The sequence below is a fragment of the Panthera tigris genome, chromosome A3 (assembly GCF_018350195.1).
Source record: "Panthera tigris isolate Pti1 chromosome A3, P.tigris_Pti1_mat1.1, whole genome shotgun sequence".
NCBI lineage: Eukaryota > Metazoa > Chordata > Mammalia > Carnivora > Felidae > Panthera > Panthera tigris.
The window spans coordinates 134919636-134941647 of NC_056662.1; positions in this window are offsets into that span (position 1 = coordinate 134919636).

The following is a 22012-nucleotide window of genomic DNA, read 5'->3' on the forward strand; positions in this document are numbered from 1 at the left end:
CAGTCCTTCTGTGGTCAGATGAGAAGTCATGGTAGCTGAACAAGGTATGTGTGTGTGTGTGTGTGTGTGTGTGTGCGTGTGTGTACATTTCAAATAAATAAATCATATATGCCATTTTATATTAGCTGGTCCTAAATGAAATTCCCTTTTTAAGTTATGTAGCAGCTTTGTAGGAATCCGAACACCATGTGGAGGTATATTACCCAATTCCTGGGTCCTTTTGTCTGGCTATCACGTTCCTAGGTCCCAACAGTCCAAGATGTACCCTGGACCTGGGGCAAGTAAGTCATACTGAGTTAGGCTGGTTTTTGTTTGTTTGTTTGTTTTTTGATCTCAAGGAAACCACTGACAGGACACAATCATTCTATTCCTTTTGCAGATTCATGCAGGCATCAACAATCTTGTCGGGGATGAATGTCTGAATGTCTAAAGTACAGAGAAATAATAATGCATCCGTTAAAAACACGTATCTGTATGTGGACCGACTCAAGTGCCAATGACTTTTGGTGTAGACAGAACTGGATGTTTCACTGATCTGGGATAAGTGCTAGTGCAGGCAGCAACAGCAGTGGCAGGACGAGGGAGAAGATCACCTCCAAAACCAAGGCTCTGGGAGATCTGCCAGAGAGTTTTGTTCTGTGCAGATACTGATATTATAATGAAGCGAAGCGCCAGAGCTTACAAAAATTTTGCCACAGGCAGAGGTCCTAATCGCAGCTGCAGGCGAACGGATGTTGGTCGGGGCCATGGGCAGTGGGTTCCGGGCTCCCCAGCTGGATGACTTAGGACGAGCTGCGTGAAGCTTAAGAACCTCTCTCTTCTGCTCTCAACCAGGGGTTGTTGATAGAATCGAATGGGATAACCAACACAGAAGCACTCTGCAAACCGGGACAACTATTTGAAAATACAGGATGTCATTCCATTTCAACAGTTAGTTGTTGGTCATGTTGTGCTTCTTCTGATACATCTGCTTGTTAGACTTCTTCCATGTAAGTCCACCTCTTTATTTACTCACCCAGCAGGCTTTTGTTGTCTTCCATTCACGTGTCAGATGCTGCTTTAGTCATGGGGTACTGCAGGGGATAAAAAGACAAGAGTCCCCACCTTTTGAAGCTCAGAGTCCAGTGAGGAGACTAAACACAAAGGAAAAGAAAACACCTCGGTAAAGTAATTACAGGGTGTTAAGTGCTAAGAAAAAAACAAAACGAGGTGAGGGTATATACAGAGAGGGTCACGCATGTGCTTTGGGATGGGGAGGGGGGGACACAGGAAAAGGCTGTGGGGCAAGATTTGATTCTTAAGCAGACGCCCAAATGAAATGATGGACCCAGCCAGGGTCAGAGCCAAGAGAAGAGAATGCCTTGCACGTGCAAAGGTCCCCAGATGGGGACCCGCTCTATGTACTGAAGGGTGGGTGATGCCACGGGACTGTGGGGGTGCTGCATGAGGAAGGTGTGATAGGTCCTGCAACCCATGTCCCTGTTCCTCCGAGATCACAGAACAAAACCCCGGCACACAACAGCTCTGTGCTTTTCGTTCGTAGAAGACACACCATGTGGCTGTAATCAGTTCAATTTTCTTGACAGAATAATTAGATTGTTCTTTCTTGGAGAAAATTGGGGTTGTAGAGAGAAGTGCAAAAAAAAAAAAAAATCCCAACACGTGTGCCTTTAAGAAAATACAAGTCTGCAATGCTTACATTGATTGGGTTTTCTTCCCTGTTGAACTTTGACCTAATGATTTTCAAAGCCTTGTCACACATAGAACAACCCATCAAAGATAACGTAGGAGGTAAAGAAAATTAGAGCTTCCTTCACATCCTTTATATGTGACACCCTTAATATAAGATCCAACAAAATGTACATATGGTGGTAGCATTTTTTCACTCATGATGATTTTGAGGGTCGTATTTAAATAAAAAAGTCTGTTTAGATGAGGAGTTTGCACACGTAAACATTCTAGATGGAAACCTCTCTTCTGCTGACAAAAAAAATAAGTGATGTTCTGTCTCCCTATACCCTCCTGCCTTCCTTGTGTGGAATTATTTAGATAATTGTTTTTGTTCTCCTGTATGTTTGTGGGGAGGCTGCATATGTCCAGATGTTTGCATTGAGGGTGAACGGCAGGATGTAGCTGTAGGAAGGGAGAGGACCTTGGTTCACTTTTCATTCCTTTTCAACAGGCCTTGAAAACGAGAGTTACTCATTATACACAACCAGTCATCCAGAGGCGCATTCTCAGGTAGGATTCTGCCTTAGCCGGGGAAGAGACTTTGCCTCATGCTCAGAACAATCACGTTGGAGTCATAAAGGTTACTGTGGCCTTAACAAGGCTTCAATATTGTAATGACATTAATGTCAGCAGCATCTGGTGGAAACAATTTTTTAGCCAAGGATGGCAGGCTGGTAAAAAGAGTGTATGTTTGGTGCAAAATAATACAACCTAGAACCGAGGCCCTGATACGTTGTATTTCTTCCTTATTTTAATACTGAAAACATAATAAATGCATCTGGTTCAATAGTAAATAGTACAGAAGTTCTTGCCATGGTGAGAAACTCTCCTCTGCTCACCCCCCTACCTTCCACCCCTCCCCCAAAGCTGCCACATCTCACCACATTTTCTTTTAGTTCTGGTAGTTACCTTTATATCTAAATAATGCGCTCATAGTATTAATTCAGATGTTGACTGTTAATTTCTCGCTATGAAAGATGAGACTTTAGCTCACTTCATTCATTCAATCAATTATTCAACAGTGAGACCTCTTGTATCCCAAGTTCTAAGACTATAGCAATGAAAAAGATGTGCAATCACTCTGCCTTTCTGTGGGAGGAGACGTAAAATAAACAAACAGACACACAATATAAGATGAAATAGTGTTCAGTTCTGTGGAGAACAATAAAGTAGAGCAAAAAAAAAATTGAAGGGGGCTTCTATTTTAGATAAGATTGTCAGGGATGGCCTTTCTCATAAAGTCTCACCAGCAACCTGAATGAGAGATCAAGCAATTATAATCTTTGGGAGAAGAGTCTTCCTGAAAGAGGAACCAGAAAATCCAAAATGGTGCCAGGGAGTTGCTTCAGCACGTCCAAGAAGGTTGTGGAGTAGTCTGGCTACAGTCTAGCAGGCTGGGAATACCTTGAGCTCACAAGGCCCAGCTTGGGGGTTGGGGGGAATTAGAGGCATGGCCACATCTTCAAATTTCTTCAGAGTTTGGGAGGCCACTTGGGAGGGTGCAGAGTAAAAGAGTAAAATGCTTTGCCTTATTTGCAGAACTTGGACAAATGCGCAGAGAAGACAGTCATCGTAAGATCGCAAGTCGATAGATTTTCCTGACGTCGTTCACGACCCCCAGATCTAGAAATACAAAGAGCAAGAGAACCACACATCCTCTTTGGACTGCCTCCTAGTCACTACTTACCTCTTCCGCAAAGGAAACCACAATCTTGACTTCAATCACAATGGATGAGTTGGACATTTTTGAACTTCATGTAAAAGAACCATACAGTGTTTGTGAACACCTACATTGATTTAATATATTTCTGAGTGTCTTCTACACTGTTACGTCCAGCAGGAGTTCATTTCATGACTGGAGAGGGGTGTCAAAATCTCCAGTTATGACTCTAGAGTAGCTATTAATTCCTTTGAATTATATCAAGTCTTGCCTTATATATTTTCAAGCTGGGTTATTAAACACAGGTACATTTACATTGTTTTAAATGTTTATTTCTGAGAGAGAGAGACACAGTGAGAGCAGGGCAGGGGCGGAGAGAGAGGGAGACACGGAATCTGAAGCAGGCTCCAGGCTCCGAGCTGTCAGCACAGAGCCTGATGCGGGGCTCGAACTCGCTGTGAGATCATGACCTGAGCTAAAGTTGGGCGCTTAACCGACTGAGCCACCCAGGCACCCCTAAGCACATGTATATTTAAAACTGTTGTGTCTTCCTATTGATTTGACTCTATCATCATTTTGGAATATCCTCCTTATTTTCTAGTAGTATTTTTGTCTGTTTGTTTTTACCATAAGTCTACTTTGTCTTAAATTAGGGGACATGTACTAGATTTATTTACCTTATCTTTTTCCTTTCCTTAGTTTTTATATTCGTCTCTCCTTAGATGTTAATCTATCTATCTATATCTATATATCTATATATATATATTTTTTAAGCAATATAGAATTAAAAATTTAATTTAATTGGAATATTTATTGTGTTTTGTTAAATTTAATAACTTTTCTCGGTTTAAATCATCATCAATTTTTCTCATTTGGGGAAGAATATTAAGTTCAGTTTCATAAACTAGATATCCCTCCACTGAAATTTTTACATAAGGGGCGCCTGTGTGGTCCAGTCTGTTAAGCGTCTGACTTTGGCTCAGGTCATGATCTCATGGTTTGTGGGTTTGAGCCCCACATCGGGCTTTCTGCTGTCAGCGCAGAGCCTGCTTTGGATTCTCTGTCTCCCTCTCTCTGTCCCTCCCCTGCTTGTGCTTTCTCTCTCTCTCTCTCTCTCTCAAAAATAAACATTTAAAAAAAGAGAGACATTTTTATGCAACAATTAACAAGCCTAAGTGATACTATCTTGCAAATATATATAATCCTTAGTTTTCTCATCCTTATAGTGAGACAGCAACACCTTCCTACAAATTATCAAATTCTGCTATCTTATCAGCCAGAGAATGAATACAGTGCAAAGTGTGTGCTAAATATTAGTTATTGTGATGCTAATTTGGAGTAAAAAAATCAGTGTAAGTTTACTATGGCGTCTGTTGGATTTGCCTAATTACATTTTCTTTACACAGCGTATCATTGATCTGTGGCATTGACAGACTTTTCATTGCAAAACACGAATTGACATGTCCATCAATTTTTATCTCTGGGGGGAAAAAAAACACAGTGCGAAACGTATACAGTGAGAACAAAGCTATCTTTCCCAGTGGGCGTGAAGGGAGAAGCCTGCTATACTCCTAACTATGCAGAAATGGGAAATTAGTCTCACGGGAGCTGTCCCTCCACTCACAGTGTTTTCATAAGGCATCAAAGAAGTTGAAAATATATTTATGCGGTGTCTTAAATTGAACGAAACCCTGGATGGTTTTTAACCAGTTCCTTGAGTTGTGCTCCAAGGAAGTCCAGAAGTATCAGGATCAAGAAAGTTATTCGTTGGTCAAAACAATGGGCAAACCAAAGAAGATGCACTTGACCTGGACTAACATGAGAACGTGCGTTTTAAAACAAACCAACAAAAATTACAGAAATACGAAACAAAGGAGGAGATTTGGCTTGGCATGAGATCACATGAACGAGTTTCAGGGGTCGCAGAGGGTCACATAAAAATGAGGAAGTTTAGGGGCGCCTGGGTGGCGCAGTCGGTTGAGCGTCCGACTTCAGCCAGGTCACGATCTCGCGGTCCGTGAGTTCGAGCCCCGCATCGGGCTCTGGGCTGATGGCTCGGAGCCTGGAGCCTGCTTCCGATTCTGTGTCTCCCTCTCTCTCTGCCCCTCCCCCGTTCATGCTCTGTCTCTCTCTGTCCCAAAAATAAAAAAAAATAAAAAAACGTTGAAAAAAAAATGAGGAAGTTTAAGCCACAGTGTGGTTTCAAAAAGAGTCAGTGTGACCCGCGGCTGAATGACTGTGCGTGCAGTGTGTGAAGGAGAGTACGCGGGGGCAGCTGTACAACCGCCTGGATCCCCTAGAGGATGTCACCCTGAGCCTGTCAGCTGCATTCAGAGAATGGTCAGCACGGCGAAAGAATCCCATACAAGAAACGGGGGAAGACAGGTCGCCTCGCTGGAGGAGATGGAAGAAAAGCAGAAGCAGCACCTGCCACGGAAAACTCACTGGTCTTCTAGATTCATCTGGGCGGGATGGGGATAAAACAACTAGATTTGACGACGACTCATTTTTCTTTTCAGCTGACCAGGAAGCCAGCAGCTCAGAATGACGTGTAAGCTTTAATTTCCACTAAGACTTTGTCTAAGTAGCTACCTAGTATCTGGAAAACAGCACGAAAACGTCAGCTGTATATTCCGGCTGCACCTCGGCGGCCGTAAGCCCAGGCGCACGAAGGACCAGCCCTGGAGACACGATGTCGTGGGATCCCCCTTCCTGTTCCCTCCGAAGGCAACGTAGAGAGGACACAGCGGGGCGGGGGTTGGGGGGGGAGCAGAGAGACACTGAGCCCAACCACTGAGCAACACGCATGTGTGGTGTGTGGGGACTCGGGAGGAATACGGAGTCAGCCGTAGACATAATTTCACACTTCTGGTGCCGATGTGAGTAAGCCAATTGCCATGCGAGCTCCCTGTCCCCATAATAATACACTATTATTCTCATTTCTGTGCTTATCATTGCCAGTGCCTGGTACACGGTAGGTGCTGATGAGTTATTACTATTAATCTTGTTTTCAATACAATTTTCCGTGGGAGACATTTGGTTTCCAAGTGCTCTGCACCGCTCAATGCCAAGGTTTGAGTTCTGTTTTGAGGAACTTTTTTGGTTTTCCACGCTCACTGAGAGCAGTGAGGATTGTCTGAACCTTCTCGTCTGTCTGGACCTGTGGTAGTTGTATGCTCAGAGATCATCTTCATGTGCTTGAGCATCGGAGGGTTTCCTCCTGGCCCCATTGGCTGTTCAGACCAACTGATCCTTGACAGAAGATCGTAAGCATCAACAGGTGGGAAGGCACAGTGTGATGCCAGTGCTCCACAAAGGGCATCCCCTCAACCTGGCCTAACGCCCGAAGTCCCACTGCCAGAATTCCATCCCTTTGCTTAGCAAGACGCTAGGAAGGCTAATTCAACATCCCGCTGTGGGCTCATACAACCTGCGAGTTAGAAGAGATGGCGTTTAAAGAGTCTTCCAGATTTATATTAGAAAAGGAAGACAAGGAGGAGGGGGAGGAGAGAGAGGAAAGGGAGGAAGAGGGAAGGAAGATCTTTATCCAGGACACCCAGGACTTGCCCTTCAGTCACGACATCTCATGATAGAGCATGATAATCTGGTGCAAGTGAGGGACAAAGCCAGCCTCACTGGACCGGGAATCAGGATTTCTGTCCTCTGGCCTCACCTCGCTGGCCTTTTCCTTGCTGAGCAGCGAAGGTGGGGACACATCCACGTCCCATTACACACGTGTATTTTTCCTGCCGTATTGTAAGTGCCAATCAGATAAATAGCTTAGTGATTAAGAGCCTCGACTCTGGAAACAACTGCTTGGATTTGGTTCCTAGCTCTGCCATTTGCCAATTAGGTGACCTCAGTTTGGTCGTCTCTGAAACAGAGGCTGTGTTCATTGACAGGCTTGAGGCTGAGGTCTGGGAGGACCTTCTTCCCATGGCTGAGGTCTCGGCTGAGATGCTGGCTCAGCAAGGAGGGCTCGAACTCTCTCCGTGTGCTCTTGCTTCCTCCAGGACGCTAGTCTCGTCCCATGCACATGGTTGTGGAAGGATCCCAGCTGCCAGGGCAGACGGGCTTTAAGTTGCGACACTCTTCCGGATTCTGCTTAGGTGGCTTTTGTCATTGTTCTTTTCACCAAAGCCAAACTCAGAGTCAGCGGGAAGGAGCAGTTGTAGGACATGTGTATGGGGTGGGGGTTATGGTGGCTGCATTGCAAACATTTTACCAAAAGGATAATAACAGCTACTGAGTCATGTGCTCATTTTGAGGATTAAATAAATCAGTATGCACAAAGCATTTAAAGCAGGGGTGTGACTCGTAAGGACGAAGTAAGGGTCTGCCATTGTTACTAACACCTAGGATCCATCTCAGTGCAAAGATCTGTAACACGAATGATTTTATTGCAGAAATCTCTTCCTCTCTTGATCTCATTTTTGGCTCTACCGCTAATTAGTGGAGCGACTTCAGTGCAACGAACTTCTATTTGTTTTAGTTTCTTTCCAATTTGTATGTGTTTTCTGGTTACACAAGTAAATTATGAATATATGGTTTGTGTGGGTAACATTTAAAAATGTAAACGAGTATAGAATAAAAAGAGTAATACCCATACCCATTACTCTGTCTTCAAACTCATCTTCCATTTCTATTAAAACTTTATTATTTAATCTTCCTTAAAGTTATGTATGTGTGTATGTATGTACATAGTAATATATATACATATATATACAAAATCTATTTCATATATGTAAAGAATGAATAGAAACGAAATTTAAATTTCACGTACGTGAACTCTATGTATGTCCATATCTATTTCATACATGTAAAGTGTGTATAGAAACATGATATAAATTTCACATACATGAAATGTATTATTTCCATATGTTACAAAATTTATAAATTACATTGCATAGTTTATTTTATTTAAATAGGGCTATACTGTATATACTATTACATAATTAATTACTTTTTCAATTAATATATATTGTAGAACTTTTAGTAATATATATGATCTATACTATATGTTTTTTTTTAAACTCCATGATGTTTCAGTTTTAATATGCCTTGATTTAAGTAGTCCTTATTTGAACTATTCATATTTTTCGTATGTTTTCTTAATTACAGCAATGCTGCACATATCTCGGTCCATATTTTATGCCTGCATACAGGTATGTTTATGGTGGATGGTTTGTTAGGTTGAAGCTGCACATTTTGAGAGACTGACAAATTTTACTTCTCAAATGCGTCAATTGCTTTCAGTGGACTTATACATCAAGTAGAGGTCTTGGAATAAGAATTTCTAAATTATCTCCTAATTTTATAATCCCTAGAGTCTGCTCAAGACCTCGATGCCAGAAATATTATGACTTTAATGAGTGGTCTTGTCCTTACCAACCCTGGAGTTCAACGGCGATTTGAAGCCAGATTTAGTGCGTTACTGGGCACAAAAGCGAAGAGCTGATTTCCTCTGTGAGTTTACGTTTTTTGTTTCATAAAATCTTCCCATTCTGGAGTCAGCAGGCAGTCGTGTCCCCTACCTGCAGAAATCCCGGGTGTGTCGTCGCCCATTCCTTCCGGGCACTGACGTGGGTCACGGAGCCCAGGGCCTCCAGGCACTGTGACACACACGTGTAGTGTGGCCTGCCCACGGGGGAAAGCTGGCCCTCCTGCTTCGCCAGGTCCTCGCAGGACCTCTAGGGCCAGAGTCATTTTGGGTAGTTTTCATAAGTTAGAGTGTGCTAACGCCTGACTGACCGAAATAAGAAGTTCACGTTTATGAGAGAGACCTCAGTCCTGGAGCTGCGGTAGGCAGACAGCCAACAGAAATTGTTTTGTGGATGAAATATTTCCTAAAAATAGCTCTCCCAGCTCAGCCTAATGCAATTAAAGTTAGTGATGTACATAATAAGAAAACTGGGAGCTCTTCCTGCTAATAACCACTGTGGAACCAAGGCAATCCATTCCATTAATTTAATATACACTTTCAGAGTCCCCTGGTAATAGAAGTATAATTAAAATGATATGCTTTGATAGGCTTTTCTTTCCAAAATGAAATTTTGCAAGTACAGGTTTTGAAATATATATACACATATTTTTTGCCTGTAATTATTACTCGTTGTACATTTATTTGGGACTTTCCTTCTTCCACCTCCTCCTTCCCAAACATTTCCTTCAAGTTGCGTCCTCCCGACAACGTAGTGACGGATTTCCTGATGCTGATTAAGAGGGAGCTATCGAGAGCATGAGAATTAACTTCTGGAAGCAGAAGGCGGGGAGGATTGGGTTGAATTTGGATTTACTAAAGATTTCCATTCTACCCACATTCCTAAAGGCTCAATTCAGCATATCAGTTAAAAGACCATAGGACTTAAAAAATCAAAGGGACTGAAAACAATTGAAGCAGTCTCCTCTGAGAAAATAGACTCCCATTTAGCGAACAGTTCGGTAAGTTACCCTTTGCGATAATTTTTGACCATGTGATTTCAAGAAACTTAGAATTGATGTCATAGAGATTACTTTAACAAAACAAATGGCTCTGTTCTGTTTGAGATTCATTGGGAAATAAAATATCTATCTATCTATCTATCTATCTATTTATTTAATGTTTATTTATTTTTGAGACAGAGCAACAGAGCATGAGCAGGGGAGGGGCATAGAGAGAGGGAGACACAGAATCCAAAGGAGGCTCCAGGCTCTGAGCTGTCAGCACAGAGCCCGATGTGGGGCTCGAACTCACAAATTGTGAGATTATGACCTGAGCCGATGTTGGACACCTTATTACTTCTTTCACTCCTCTTTCAGGTAGATGAAGCTAGTGTTTCTCTGTTGTGAACTAAGCATGAATTTGAATGTGTTTGAAACAACCTAAATAGAAATTTAAAAATTATGTCCTGTCACAAAAATAAATAAATAAATAAATAAATAAAACGAAAACAAAGCCAAAACACCCATGGTAATAAAGAAGGAGTTTTCAAAGGGAAAGAATACTGATATTTGAGTAAGTTTGAACTAAGATAAAAATCTGATGGGAAGTCAGAATATTAACAAAGAACATGCTGGGCTTATTTATTTATTTATATTTTATTTTTAATTTTTTAAAACCTTAAATCCAAGTTAGATAACATAGAGTGTAGTCTTGGCTTCAGGAGTAAAACACCAATGTTTATAGCAGCACTATCAACAATAGCTAAATGATGGAAAGAGCCCAAATGTCCATTGAACGATGAGTGGATAAATATGATGTGGTACACACACACACACACACACACACACACACACACATATGGGATATTACTTGATGATGAAAAAGAATGAAACCTTGCCATTTGTACCAAGGTGGATGGAACTAGGGTGTATTATGCTAAGTGAAATAAGTCAGTCAGAGAAAGAGAAGTATGATTTCCCTCATATGTGGAGTTTGAGAAACTCAAGAGGAGAATATAGGAGAAGGAACAAAAATAAGATACAAACAGAGAGGGAGGCAAACCATAAGAGGCTCTTAAATACAGAGAACAAACAGGGTTGATGGGGGTGGGAGGGTGGGCCGAATGGGTGATGGGCAGTAAGGAGGACGCTTCAGGATGGGCACGTTCTTCCATGGCAATATTGACAATGAAGCTGCGGAAGGCGCCATTTTCTTCTACACTGTATCATTTATGAGAGGAGAATTTAACCTTCCTCAGATTTTGTTTTTTTAATCGTTGGTGAAACACTCTGTACAAGTTGAGCGGTTTCCAAGAGAGTGAAGAGTTGCCTTCACGGTGGCAGCAGAAGGGTCACCTGGGAAAGACAGGGCAGAAAAGGCTCCCTTCTCAAACTCAAGACTCTTCCTTACCTTCCTCCTCAAGTGCAGAGGAGATTCCCTTAACTTTCTGTTTCTTTAAAGTAAATACAGCTGCATTCAGAAGGGTTTGAGGACTGTGGGATAAATGATGCATTTGTCTATTTGGAGTGAAAAAGTGTTTGTTTCATAGAGAACCAGCACTCCTTGACCCATCTATAGTTTATTCATAAGAGAAGAAAGAGCTAAATTTCTGGGCACATCCCGTACTCCCACCTCTGCTGATCCATGTGGAGGTCATGGTGCATGATGACTGCTTGTGGACAATGGATCTCAGCCCTGTTTGATACAAAGCCTTTGTCCTTAATTCCTGAAACTTACTACCCAGCATCTTAAAATCGTAAGCACCCTTTGAGAAGGAAACAGAATCCTAATGATTGTGGAATTTCGAAGGTTTCAAATCATTCTTTCTGCTCTGTGTGTGTGTGTGTGTTGGGGGGTGGTGGTTCTTCAGTGATTCCTTAAACCACGCAGAATTTTCTATCGAATTCCACCAAGAATGAATAAACAAAATTACTCCAGGATCCGTTTTTGTTTTTCCTTTTTCTTTACATCTGGTGTTTCCATATTTATTTTTTTAAAGAGGTATGGAAGATATGAACGTCCAATTCCTCCTTTCTTAAATGAAGAAGGTGAGAAGGCTCAGTGGCTTGCCGCGGGCTACAGAGCCGGTTCACGGCACGCACAGGACTGGCGACTACTGGTCATGCTTCCTGGTCGGTGTGTTTTCTACTGGAGAAGAAGCTTACACTACATATATATATACATACAATTTCACTTCTTGTGTCTCTACTCAGGGAGAGCTGGTGTCAGGGTTTTCCAGAGAAACAGACTGATTTTGTATAGATGAAAATATTTATTAAGAAAAATTGGTTCACACCATTGTAAAGGCTGACGCGTCTCCTATTCTGCCGTCTGCAAGCGAGAAACCCAGGAAAGCTGGGGGTGCAATTCAGTTTGAGTCCAAAGGCTGGAGAGTCAGGGGAACCAATAGTGTAAATCACGGTCTGAGGGCAAGAGAAGACCAGTGAATGTTCCAGCTGAAATCGTCATCCGAAGAAGGGACCAAGTCTCCTTTCCTCTGCCTTTGGTTCTGTGCAAGTCCTGTGTGAATTGGCAAATGCCTCCCACGCTGGGAAGCGCAATCTGCCTTATTGAGTCCACCAGCTAAAATGCTAATCTCTCTCAGAAACACTCGCGCAGACATACCCAGAAATCACGTTTAGTCAAATCTCCGGGCATCCCGTGGCCCAGTCAGGTTGACACATAAAACATCACAGAGCCATACTGTTGGTATTTGCATGCTGTCCTCTGGAAGGGCCCCCAAATATAACTGTTGGCACTCCTCTGAACAATTTATAATGTGGCATTTGAGTAAAGATCAAGCAGATTATGACATATTTCCTTCACCATGCACAAAGCCAAAATGTGGTAAACACCAGGCAGCCCTATAATTAGGGATGATGCTTAAGATATAAATGTCAACAATAGAAAAATAAATAATTTCATCAAAAGAATGCTTAAAACTCCAAAATAATTGTATGGACAAGGTCATCTAGAAGGAAACACAGATAAATTGGAATATATTGGCGGGGGCGGGGGGGTTTGGTGTTAGATTTTCTTTAAATAGTTTCTGTTAAGGTTATCACAATGTTATTCATATAACAGAATATTGCAAATAAATTTAATTTTTTTAATGTTTATTTATTTTTTGAGAGAGGGAGAGATAGCGCACGAGCAGGGAAGGGGCAGAGAGAGAGGAGACACAATCCCAAGCAGGCTCCAGGCTCCGAGCTGTCGGCACAGAGCCCGACGGGGCGCTCGAACCCACGGACCATGAGATCATGACCTGAGCCAAAGTTGGATGCTTAACCAACTGAGCCACCCAGACGCCCCGCAAGTAAATTTAAAATATGGTTTTACAAGTTCAGATAGATGCTTGTTTTACAGCTGACATGGGCAATACTACTCATAAAGGAATGTACATTGCATGATGTGGGATTGTGACAAACGCAGTCAGAAGCGGAGGAAATTTTCTGCCGTGTTTAAATACCTAGTCTCCTAACTTTAGGTATTATCAGATATGTTGAAAACGCACAAATTGATATCTCCTACCTTATTTTACTGCTGGAGCTCCAGATTTTGCCTACCTGAGAGTTTCGAGTGGGTCTTCTTCAGTCTGTGGACCAGAACACATGTGGTGTTTGGTCGAGCCGCTTGGCCACCCGAGCTTCGCATCCTTCAGTCCCCTGCCTCTCTGCAAGCGGCAGGCGGTACCCAAATCCTGGAGTTACCCTGCACTCCTCTGTCATCCGCTGGTGCAGGCCACCAACAGAGCCCGGCCATAGTTCTACTTCCAACATTTACGGGGATCCTGACCCTATCTCAACCCGTTTACCACCAAATCTTCACCCAATCATTGTCTCCAGTCTTGACTATTAAAATAACATCTCGGCCAGGCTCCAGCTTCCATTTGTACCTTCTTGTAGAAGATTGTTGTCTAGAGAAAATAGCTGTGCCCCCCTGCCTTTTTTTTTAAGTGTTTGTTTATTTATTTTGAGGGCAGAGGGGCAGAGAGAAAATCCCAAGCTCGACGTGGGGCTCGTCTCAGGGTTCCTGAGATCATGATCTGAGCGGAAATCAAGAGTTGGGCTTGAGCCACCCAGGTGCCCCCAGCTGTGGCCCTTTAATCGCCCAAACACTACCGTGGCCCTGTTCTCACCCAGATCCAATGCTCAGAGCCCTACATGGCCCTCTCATCTGCCTTGCCCCCTGCCACCTGCCCTCTTTTATCTTATTTTTATTTATTTATTTTTAAAAGTTTATTTATTTATCTTGATAGAGAGAGAGAATCCCAAGCAGGCTCTGTACCATCAGTGCGGAGCCTGATGTGGGGCTTGAACCCACGAATCGTGAGATAATGGCCTAAGCCGAAGTTGGATCCTTAACCGACAGAGCTACCCCAGCGCTCCTGTCCCCGTCCTTTTAATACCAGCCCCCACTCCGCTCATAGGACTCACCTACACTGGTTTCCTTGCAGTGGCTCAAAAAACGCTTTCCCCAGGATTATCTCAGTGACTTGCTCTCTCAAACGCTTTGTGCTCAAACTTTGCCTGATGAAAAAGGCCAACGTAGAGCACCCTAAATGAACGCAATTCCATTGTGCCACTCTCCCTTTTCCTTATTCAGCTTCATTTTTCTTATACTCCCTGGCATACCTGACCTATTGTGTATGCATTTATTTCTTACCTATTTCTCCCCATCCATATCTATATCCCTGCAAAAAGGGTATTTTTCTCTTATACCCCTAGTACCTAGAATAATACCTTGCACGTAGAAGCTACTAAATAAACACTAATTATAAACATTAATATTCTCTTTCATTTCAGTATGGTTCAATGGTAAGATTTGGTGATTTCTGAACCTTCAAAAAGCCCTATTTCATCATGAGAAGCCATAATCCAGGTGAAAAAACAAATTTTGAGATATATTATCTCCACAATTTTTCGGATTCATTGTCAGCCTTAAAGGATGACTCTTTACCTAAGTCTTCTTCATTAAAAATATAAAATAAAATTTGCTGATTACACCTACCAAATTCAATATAGAATTAGTCACCATGGACATGATTAAGCACACATAATTTTCACACATATATCAAATACACAGTTTGAAGGATAATTAATACATATTGACATAGAATTAGCCTTATGCTGATTATATCTTGCATTTGAATACTAACCGTAAATTAGCATGGGCCTAGTTTCTGATTGATAATTTGGAAAAGCTCTCTCAAAGTAGAAGTATGTTTTCCCTTGATTGAAAACAGTTCTAGACTTTTTGAATTAATTTGTGAAATGCTATTTATAGTATTGAAGCTTTATATATATATACATATATATGTGTATATATATATATATATATATATATATATATATATATATATTCGTGCTGTCTGATGGATGTGTGCTCATGTTCTTGGGTATATAACATATCTCGAGAGTGGCCACAGTGACAAAGGATGGGAAAAATTATATTACCAGACATTTTACTGGTAAATGTTGAAGGAGACCGCTATTACGGTCATATGTCAATTAAATGGTTTGTACCTGTTGCTTAAAATTCTTACTTCCTAATTAAACAACCTTATTTAGTGTATGGCAATATTATCACTTTTTGAAATCACACTCCGGCTGTTTCTTGACTTTTGGTGTAACCAACTTGACTATTAGCTTCTTGATCATTGGAACTATATCATACTTATTGTTACGGAGACAGAATGTTTGTGTCTCTCCCCACAATTCATATGTTGAGATGCTAACCCCTGATGTGATGGTTTTAGGAAGTGGTGCCTTTGAGAAGCGTTTGGGTCATGAGGAAGGAGTCCTCATGATGGGACGGGTGCCTTCATAAAAAAGAGCCTAGAGAACTCTCTCAGTCCTTCCTACATGTGGGGACACAGCAAGATGGCCATCTGTGAATCAGAAATCGGGCCTCAGCAGACCTGGAATCTGCTGGCACCTTGATCTTGAACCCCCAGTCTCCACAACTGTGAGAAATAAATCTGTGTTGTTTATAAACCACCCAGTGTATGGTATTCTGTTATAGTGGCCTGAACAAACAGACACTTACTTGATGTGTTTCTCGATATCCAACACAGAGTTTTATACACAAAAATATTTGGTGGTCCATTGTTGGTTCTACAGGATTTAAATAAGACAATAGAATTAACACACAACTAGGTTGAAAGAAGTCACGCACTGTGCTCACCTCTGTGGCCCCAGAACTTGCAACGATTCTTAGCATCTAGCAGGCGTTCAGGAAATGTGTGTCCAACTCTACGGTGATAACCAGTAGACGCTGTTTATTTTCAAAAGAAAACAAAACAGAATAATACTAATTGAATGCATTTTGATGTTCATGCAATGATCACGATGAAAACGTTTGCTTTGATTTCTGCAAAGCCATACGACACCGGAATGCCCCCCTTATTCACATTATTTTCTATGAGAATAATCTATACTTCATGAAAATGTGAGTTATTTTACACGATAGCAGCAAATCCTGTAGAGTGTTTACTATTGTTGACAATCTATTACTAGCATGTGTTAATGCTTATAATAAGAATTACAACTGTTAATATTACAGGTTTTCTATTTTTCTTCCTTTGGATCTTTTTGCAGAATTTACATATTTTTGTAATATTTCCTTGGGATTTCCATGTTTAATGGGGCTTGGTAGTCTCACAGAGGCTCCTCTCTCTCTGCTCTTCTCCTCCTTACACTCTGTCTCTCTCTCTCTCTCTCTCTCTCAGAAGAGTTGGCTGGAGATGCTATTATTAAATATCTATCCCTTCCACTCCACGTTATTTTCCTGCACAAGAAAAGAGGACGCAGACACGTGATTGCTTTTCCCAAACCGATCTGGAATCAAATCCCAACTGTGGGGTCATTGAAAATGTGCTTTCATAAACGATAAAAATAATACTAATGTATCATTTTATATAGAAACTTGACATGGTACAAAAGCTTTCGATTCCAACGATCCTTTCAAGTCGGTATCGTTTCCACTTTATAGATGAGAAAACGGAGATTAACGTCGTGTATGTCAAAGGTTTCCTGGTCAGATTTCACGATTGCGAGTCTAGTGTTCTTTCTGCTGCACCAAACCTGCTTTCAATATGTCAGGGTCCCGCACAAGATGAGACAGACACAGTTGGCTGGCGTCTGGCCTTCTCCTCCATTGGATTGTGTGGACGGATGGCACTTACCCCGCCTGGCCTGCTGCCTCATTTGCAATCAATTTGCTTCTGCCTCCTCAGCATATCTTTATGCACTAGTAACCCCTGGATTTAACACTTCTCAGGCAAGCAGAGATAATATCTGCAGAGAGTTAAGAAACTTAAAAGGATTTAGAGCCGCTGAAGGAAGACACGAGCAATCTGAGTCTGAAGGTGCAAATGTCAACTACTGACAAGATTGACTTACAGGTGAAACAAACCAAAGACAGTGAAGCAAAACATCTGCCTGTTAGGATTCCATCAAAAGCACTCAACTACAGCTCTTTAGAAATATTTGCTAACAGTCCCCCCACAGCATCAACTGTGTGCTTGTCACATTCGGATGGTAATATGTTCGGTGGAAAGAGGCCAACAGACACAGTTAGAGGGTGTAATGTTTCTTTAATGGCAAAGGATGTGGAAACTTCAGAATATAATTATAGAATCAGAGGAGGATACGGCATGCTCCCAGACAGAATCGTCTTCCAGGCTTCCTCAAAGTTCACTGTGGACCACGGAGCGCTGAGGAGGATCCTACCCGCGTGGAGTGAATATGTTGCCAAGTGGAAGGATTTGTGTCGTGTCCAAGGCGACTCTCATTTTCTCCTGACCGTCCTGGGGACTCACCCGCCTCTGCAGGGCTACAGGGAACCCGTTTAGGGCAACAGTCACCAGATCGCGAGTGCTTTGTGCAGCAGGCAGCATTAGGGGGATTGGAGGTCGGACGCTGGAGAACATTCCTCAGCAAGCCCAGATGTTCCTCTGTCTGGAGGCTGCTTTGGAATCACTGAAGGTGGTTAACCGCATAGACAAAATGGATTTGCGCCTCCATTTATCGTGATGATTGTGTGTTCAGGGGTTTGACTACTTCATGGACTGAATGTTTGTGTCCTCCTGACATTGACATGTTGGGAACATAGCCCCTGATGCGATGGTATTAGGAGTGGGGCCTTTGGGGGGCGATTAGTCCCAGGAAAGGCGACAGTGTCCTTAAAGAAACCCCCTTGTCCCTTCCTCTCTGTGAGGGCCCAGCCGGCAGACAGCAGGCCGTGAACCAGGAGCTGAGCCCGCACCAGACATTGGGGGTGCCAGCACCTCAGCCTTGGACTTCCCAGCCTCCGGAACTGCGAGAAATCTATTCCTGTTTACACACCACATCTCTGGTACTTTGTCGTTGTAGTAGCTTGGACAGATTAATGCAGTCTCTAGGAGTTTCCCAGATAGGAAGAAAAAACCACCTTAAGACGCGCACTTACCGTCTGGGCAGAGGAATTTGTCACATACATCACATTCCCTGCTGTTAAATAGATGTGAAGAGGAAAAGCGTGTTTGTGACCAGGACCCAGAGGGTCCCACTGGACTTTCTCCCGCTGGACAGAAATCTTTCTGGGAGCCAGTCTTCCTGACAAACTGCGGCCTGATGGGTTCTGTTACTAACACAGAGACGGGGCTGCGTTGAACTTTCCAAAGAGACCGGCAATGCTGCATTACAGACTTCGGTCCCTCAGGGCCACATTGCTAGCCGAGGACTGCAGGACTGGACAAGGTGTGGCCCTAAGGGTGAAACAATGATTGTGTAAGCTCACCTGCATCGGGTGACAGGCTGGGCCTGATGGCTTCTCAGGGTCTTTCCAGCTTTCATATCTAAAATTCCCTGAATGTTGATTTGCGTGACTTTTAGAGCAGGGTTTAACTGTATTTCTTTAAATTTTTAAAAACAGCTTATTCATTTATTCTGAGAGAGAGAGAGACAGGACACGTGGGGGAGGAGCAGAGAGAAAGAGAGACAGAATCCCAAGCAGCCTCCACAGCGTCAGAGCAGAGTGTGATGTCGGGCTTGAGCCCATGAACCACGAGATCGTGAACCGAGCCGAGGTCGAGAGTCGACACTAAACCAACTCAGCCACCCAGGTGCTCCTAAATGTATTCTTTAAATGTATTTTTATTTATTATTTTTTTAATGTTTATGTATTTACCTTGGAGAGAGTGTTCAAGTGGGGGAGGCGCAGAGAAAGGGGGGAGAGAGAAAACCCCAAGCAGGCTCCTCACTGTCAGTGTGGAACCTGACGCGGGCCTTGATCCCACAAACCGTGAGATCCCGACCTGAGCCAGAAACCAAGTCAGCATCTAACGGACTGAACCACCCAAGCACCCCTTAAAGCTGTCTTTTTAAAAAAGATATATATATATTTTTTAGCCAAATATGTAATCTACTCTTACTATAGGCCACATATACGCACACACACACGCACCCACACGCACTCTAAGAGATTTATTTCAAGGAATTGGCTCATGTGATTGTGGGGGTTGGCAAGTCTTAAATTTGTAGACAGGCCTGCCAGCTGGGAATTCAGGCAAGAGTTGAGGCAGAGTTTCTTCTTCTGCGGGAAACCTTAGTTTTTGCTCTCAGGTCCTTTCGTTGGGTTGGATGAGGCCCACTCACATTAGAGAGGAAACTTTCCTTTGCTTAAAGTCGACCGATTGAAGGTTTTGGCCTGGGCTGTGAAATACTCGCACAGCAGCCTGTAGATCTGTGCCTCCTGAGTTACAGACTGGGTGCCATAGACGAGCCAAACTGATGCATAAAACTAATGATCACACAGTGTAAAAACGAAACAAAGCAAAACAAAACAAAACAGAAAAACAAAAACAAAAACAAACCCAATCTTACGTACAAGTTTAATTCACTTTTAAAATGAATATTTTCTTCACCATGGTGGTAATAAGATTTTCTTGGACATCAGTGATCACAGTTGACCAAATTGCTTTTCTGGAACCTGGAAAGGGCCCTGAAGCAATTTCTTCTTGGGGACTTTCTAGAAAATAGCTTCTCTTCCATCCAATCCTGTGTTTTCTAGTTACAGTGGACTGTTACTCAGGACCTGAAGTATGGGGTAAAAATCTGGTTCTTATCCTGCCTGAGGTTAGCTCTTATCCCCAAACAGGGAGAGTCCACAGGGAGCCCTCAACAGCCCTGGGCATGATTTGGCATGAGTTTCCTGTTGTCCTGTTTTACTCGGTGGACAGTCAGGAGCTAGGAGGCAGCGTATTCTAGAAAGAGCAAAGGCCTGTTTTTATTTTTTCCCTATTGTCATTGGGTTCCTCCTCTCCCACTCTTCTTTCCAAAGCCGTTCCTTAGGCAGCTCTGAGCCCTGGAGCTCCCATTCCCCATGTGGACACTCAGATGTGCAAATGTTTCCTTCCCTTGGGGAACAGTCTGGGGTTTAGGGTCTCTGGCTGCGTTTCACTTTCTGAGGATTGGTTTCCCTCCTTAGAAATGATAATAATATAATAATAATTAAATAATGATACTAATTACCAGCTGGTAGGATTATTAGTTGTTATAAGGATAAAAAAAAATCTATATGAAGTGTTGGGAGGAAAGGAAAGAAGGAAGGAAGAAAGAAAAGAAGAAAGGAAGGTAGAAAGAAAGAAAAGAAGGAAGGAAGGAAAGAAGGAAGAAAAAAAGAAGGAAGGAAGAATGGAGGGGGATGGGAAGGGAGGGAAGGAGGGAAGGAGAGAGAGGGAGAAGGAAAGGAAGAAGGAAGGAAAGAGTACAGCCATGAGGAAGCATGTCACTGTGGTTGTCCCCTGCTGAGCCCCTTGGACAGGGCTGAAGGAAACACCTAAAGCTGAGCTAAGGTTCTTTGGGGCCTCCCTGCACCACACAGCCTGGCCATCTGTAGATAGCAAGACTGAAGACTTCCAGAGAACTCTTCCTTCAGAAATCAGGCTGTCTGTGGGCCATGTGTTGCCTGCTTTAGCTGGAGACTGTGCAGAACATTCTGGACCCCTTAGTAGTCAAGGTGGTTCCCACAGCCCTCCCCACCTTCTCTCAGGGTGGGGTTCCCATGGCTGTCCCAGACTCCCAGCCCTCTCCAGCTCCTGCCTCCTTGCTTTCTTTTCTCCACACGTGTTTCCCCTTATAAAATCCTTGGGTATTTATTCCCATCTTGGCATCTGCTTCTCAGGGAATGAGGTGGATGGCCAACTGTCTCAGCATGTCCTGGAAGGTCCAGGTTTCATACTGAAAACCCCACTTCTCAGGAAACCCTGTCCCCTGAAAATCAGGATGGTTGGTCACCCCGAGACCAGGTCTTACCCAAGTGGAGGGCACTCCTAGCCCCCTTGGGTGGGTGATTCTGGAGAAGGAGAGGCAAGCAACATTGGAAGGCACCCCTGAAGGAGTAGAAAAGGATCTAGGAAATAGAAATTGGTTGAAAGGGAATTCTGGGCTTTTATAAAAAATGTTTTTATGTATTTATTTTGAGAGAGAAAGCAAGGGCACATGCGACTGGGGAAGGGCGAGAGAGAGAGAGAGAGAGAATCCTAAACAAGCTCTACGCTCAGTGCACAGCCTAATGTGGGGCTCAGTCTCATGACTGTGAGACCATGACCTGAGCCAAGATCAAGAGTCAGACTCTTAACCAACTGAGCCACCCAGGTGCCCTTAGACTTTTTTTTTTTCAAATGATTTTTTAATGTAAACTTCTATTTTACCACCTGTAGAGAATCTTGTACAAAGTTTTTACTTCCTGCTAAATTTGGTGTGATGATTCTTCTTTTTTTTAAAAAAAATTTTTTTAATGTTTATTTATTTTTGAGACAGAGAGAGACAGAGAATGAACCGGGGGAGGGGCAGAGAGAGAGGGAGACACAGAATCCGAAGCAGGCTCCAGGCTCTGAGCCATCAGCCCAGAGCCTGACGTGGGGTTCGAACTCACGGACCGCAAAATCATGACCTGAGTTGAAGTTGGACGCTTAACCGACTGAGCCACCCAGGTGCCCCGGCACGATGATTCTTTTTACCAAATTCGAAGAAGGTAAAATTCTTTTTACCTGTCCTGCGTTGATGGACAGGTTGATGCAGTGTGGAAACAGACAGCTGTCCCAATCTCTAACACGAGCACCGGAGGATGGGAGGGGGTGCCTGACCCCAGTTATAGGGGAGGTTCTCAGCTGCTGTGCAACACTGCCCAGATGGGGCGGGTGGTCCGCACATCTT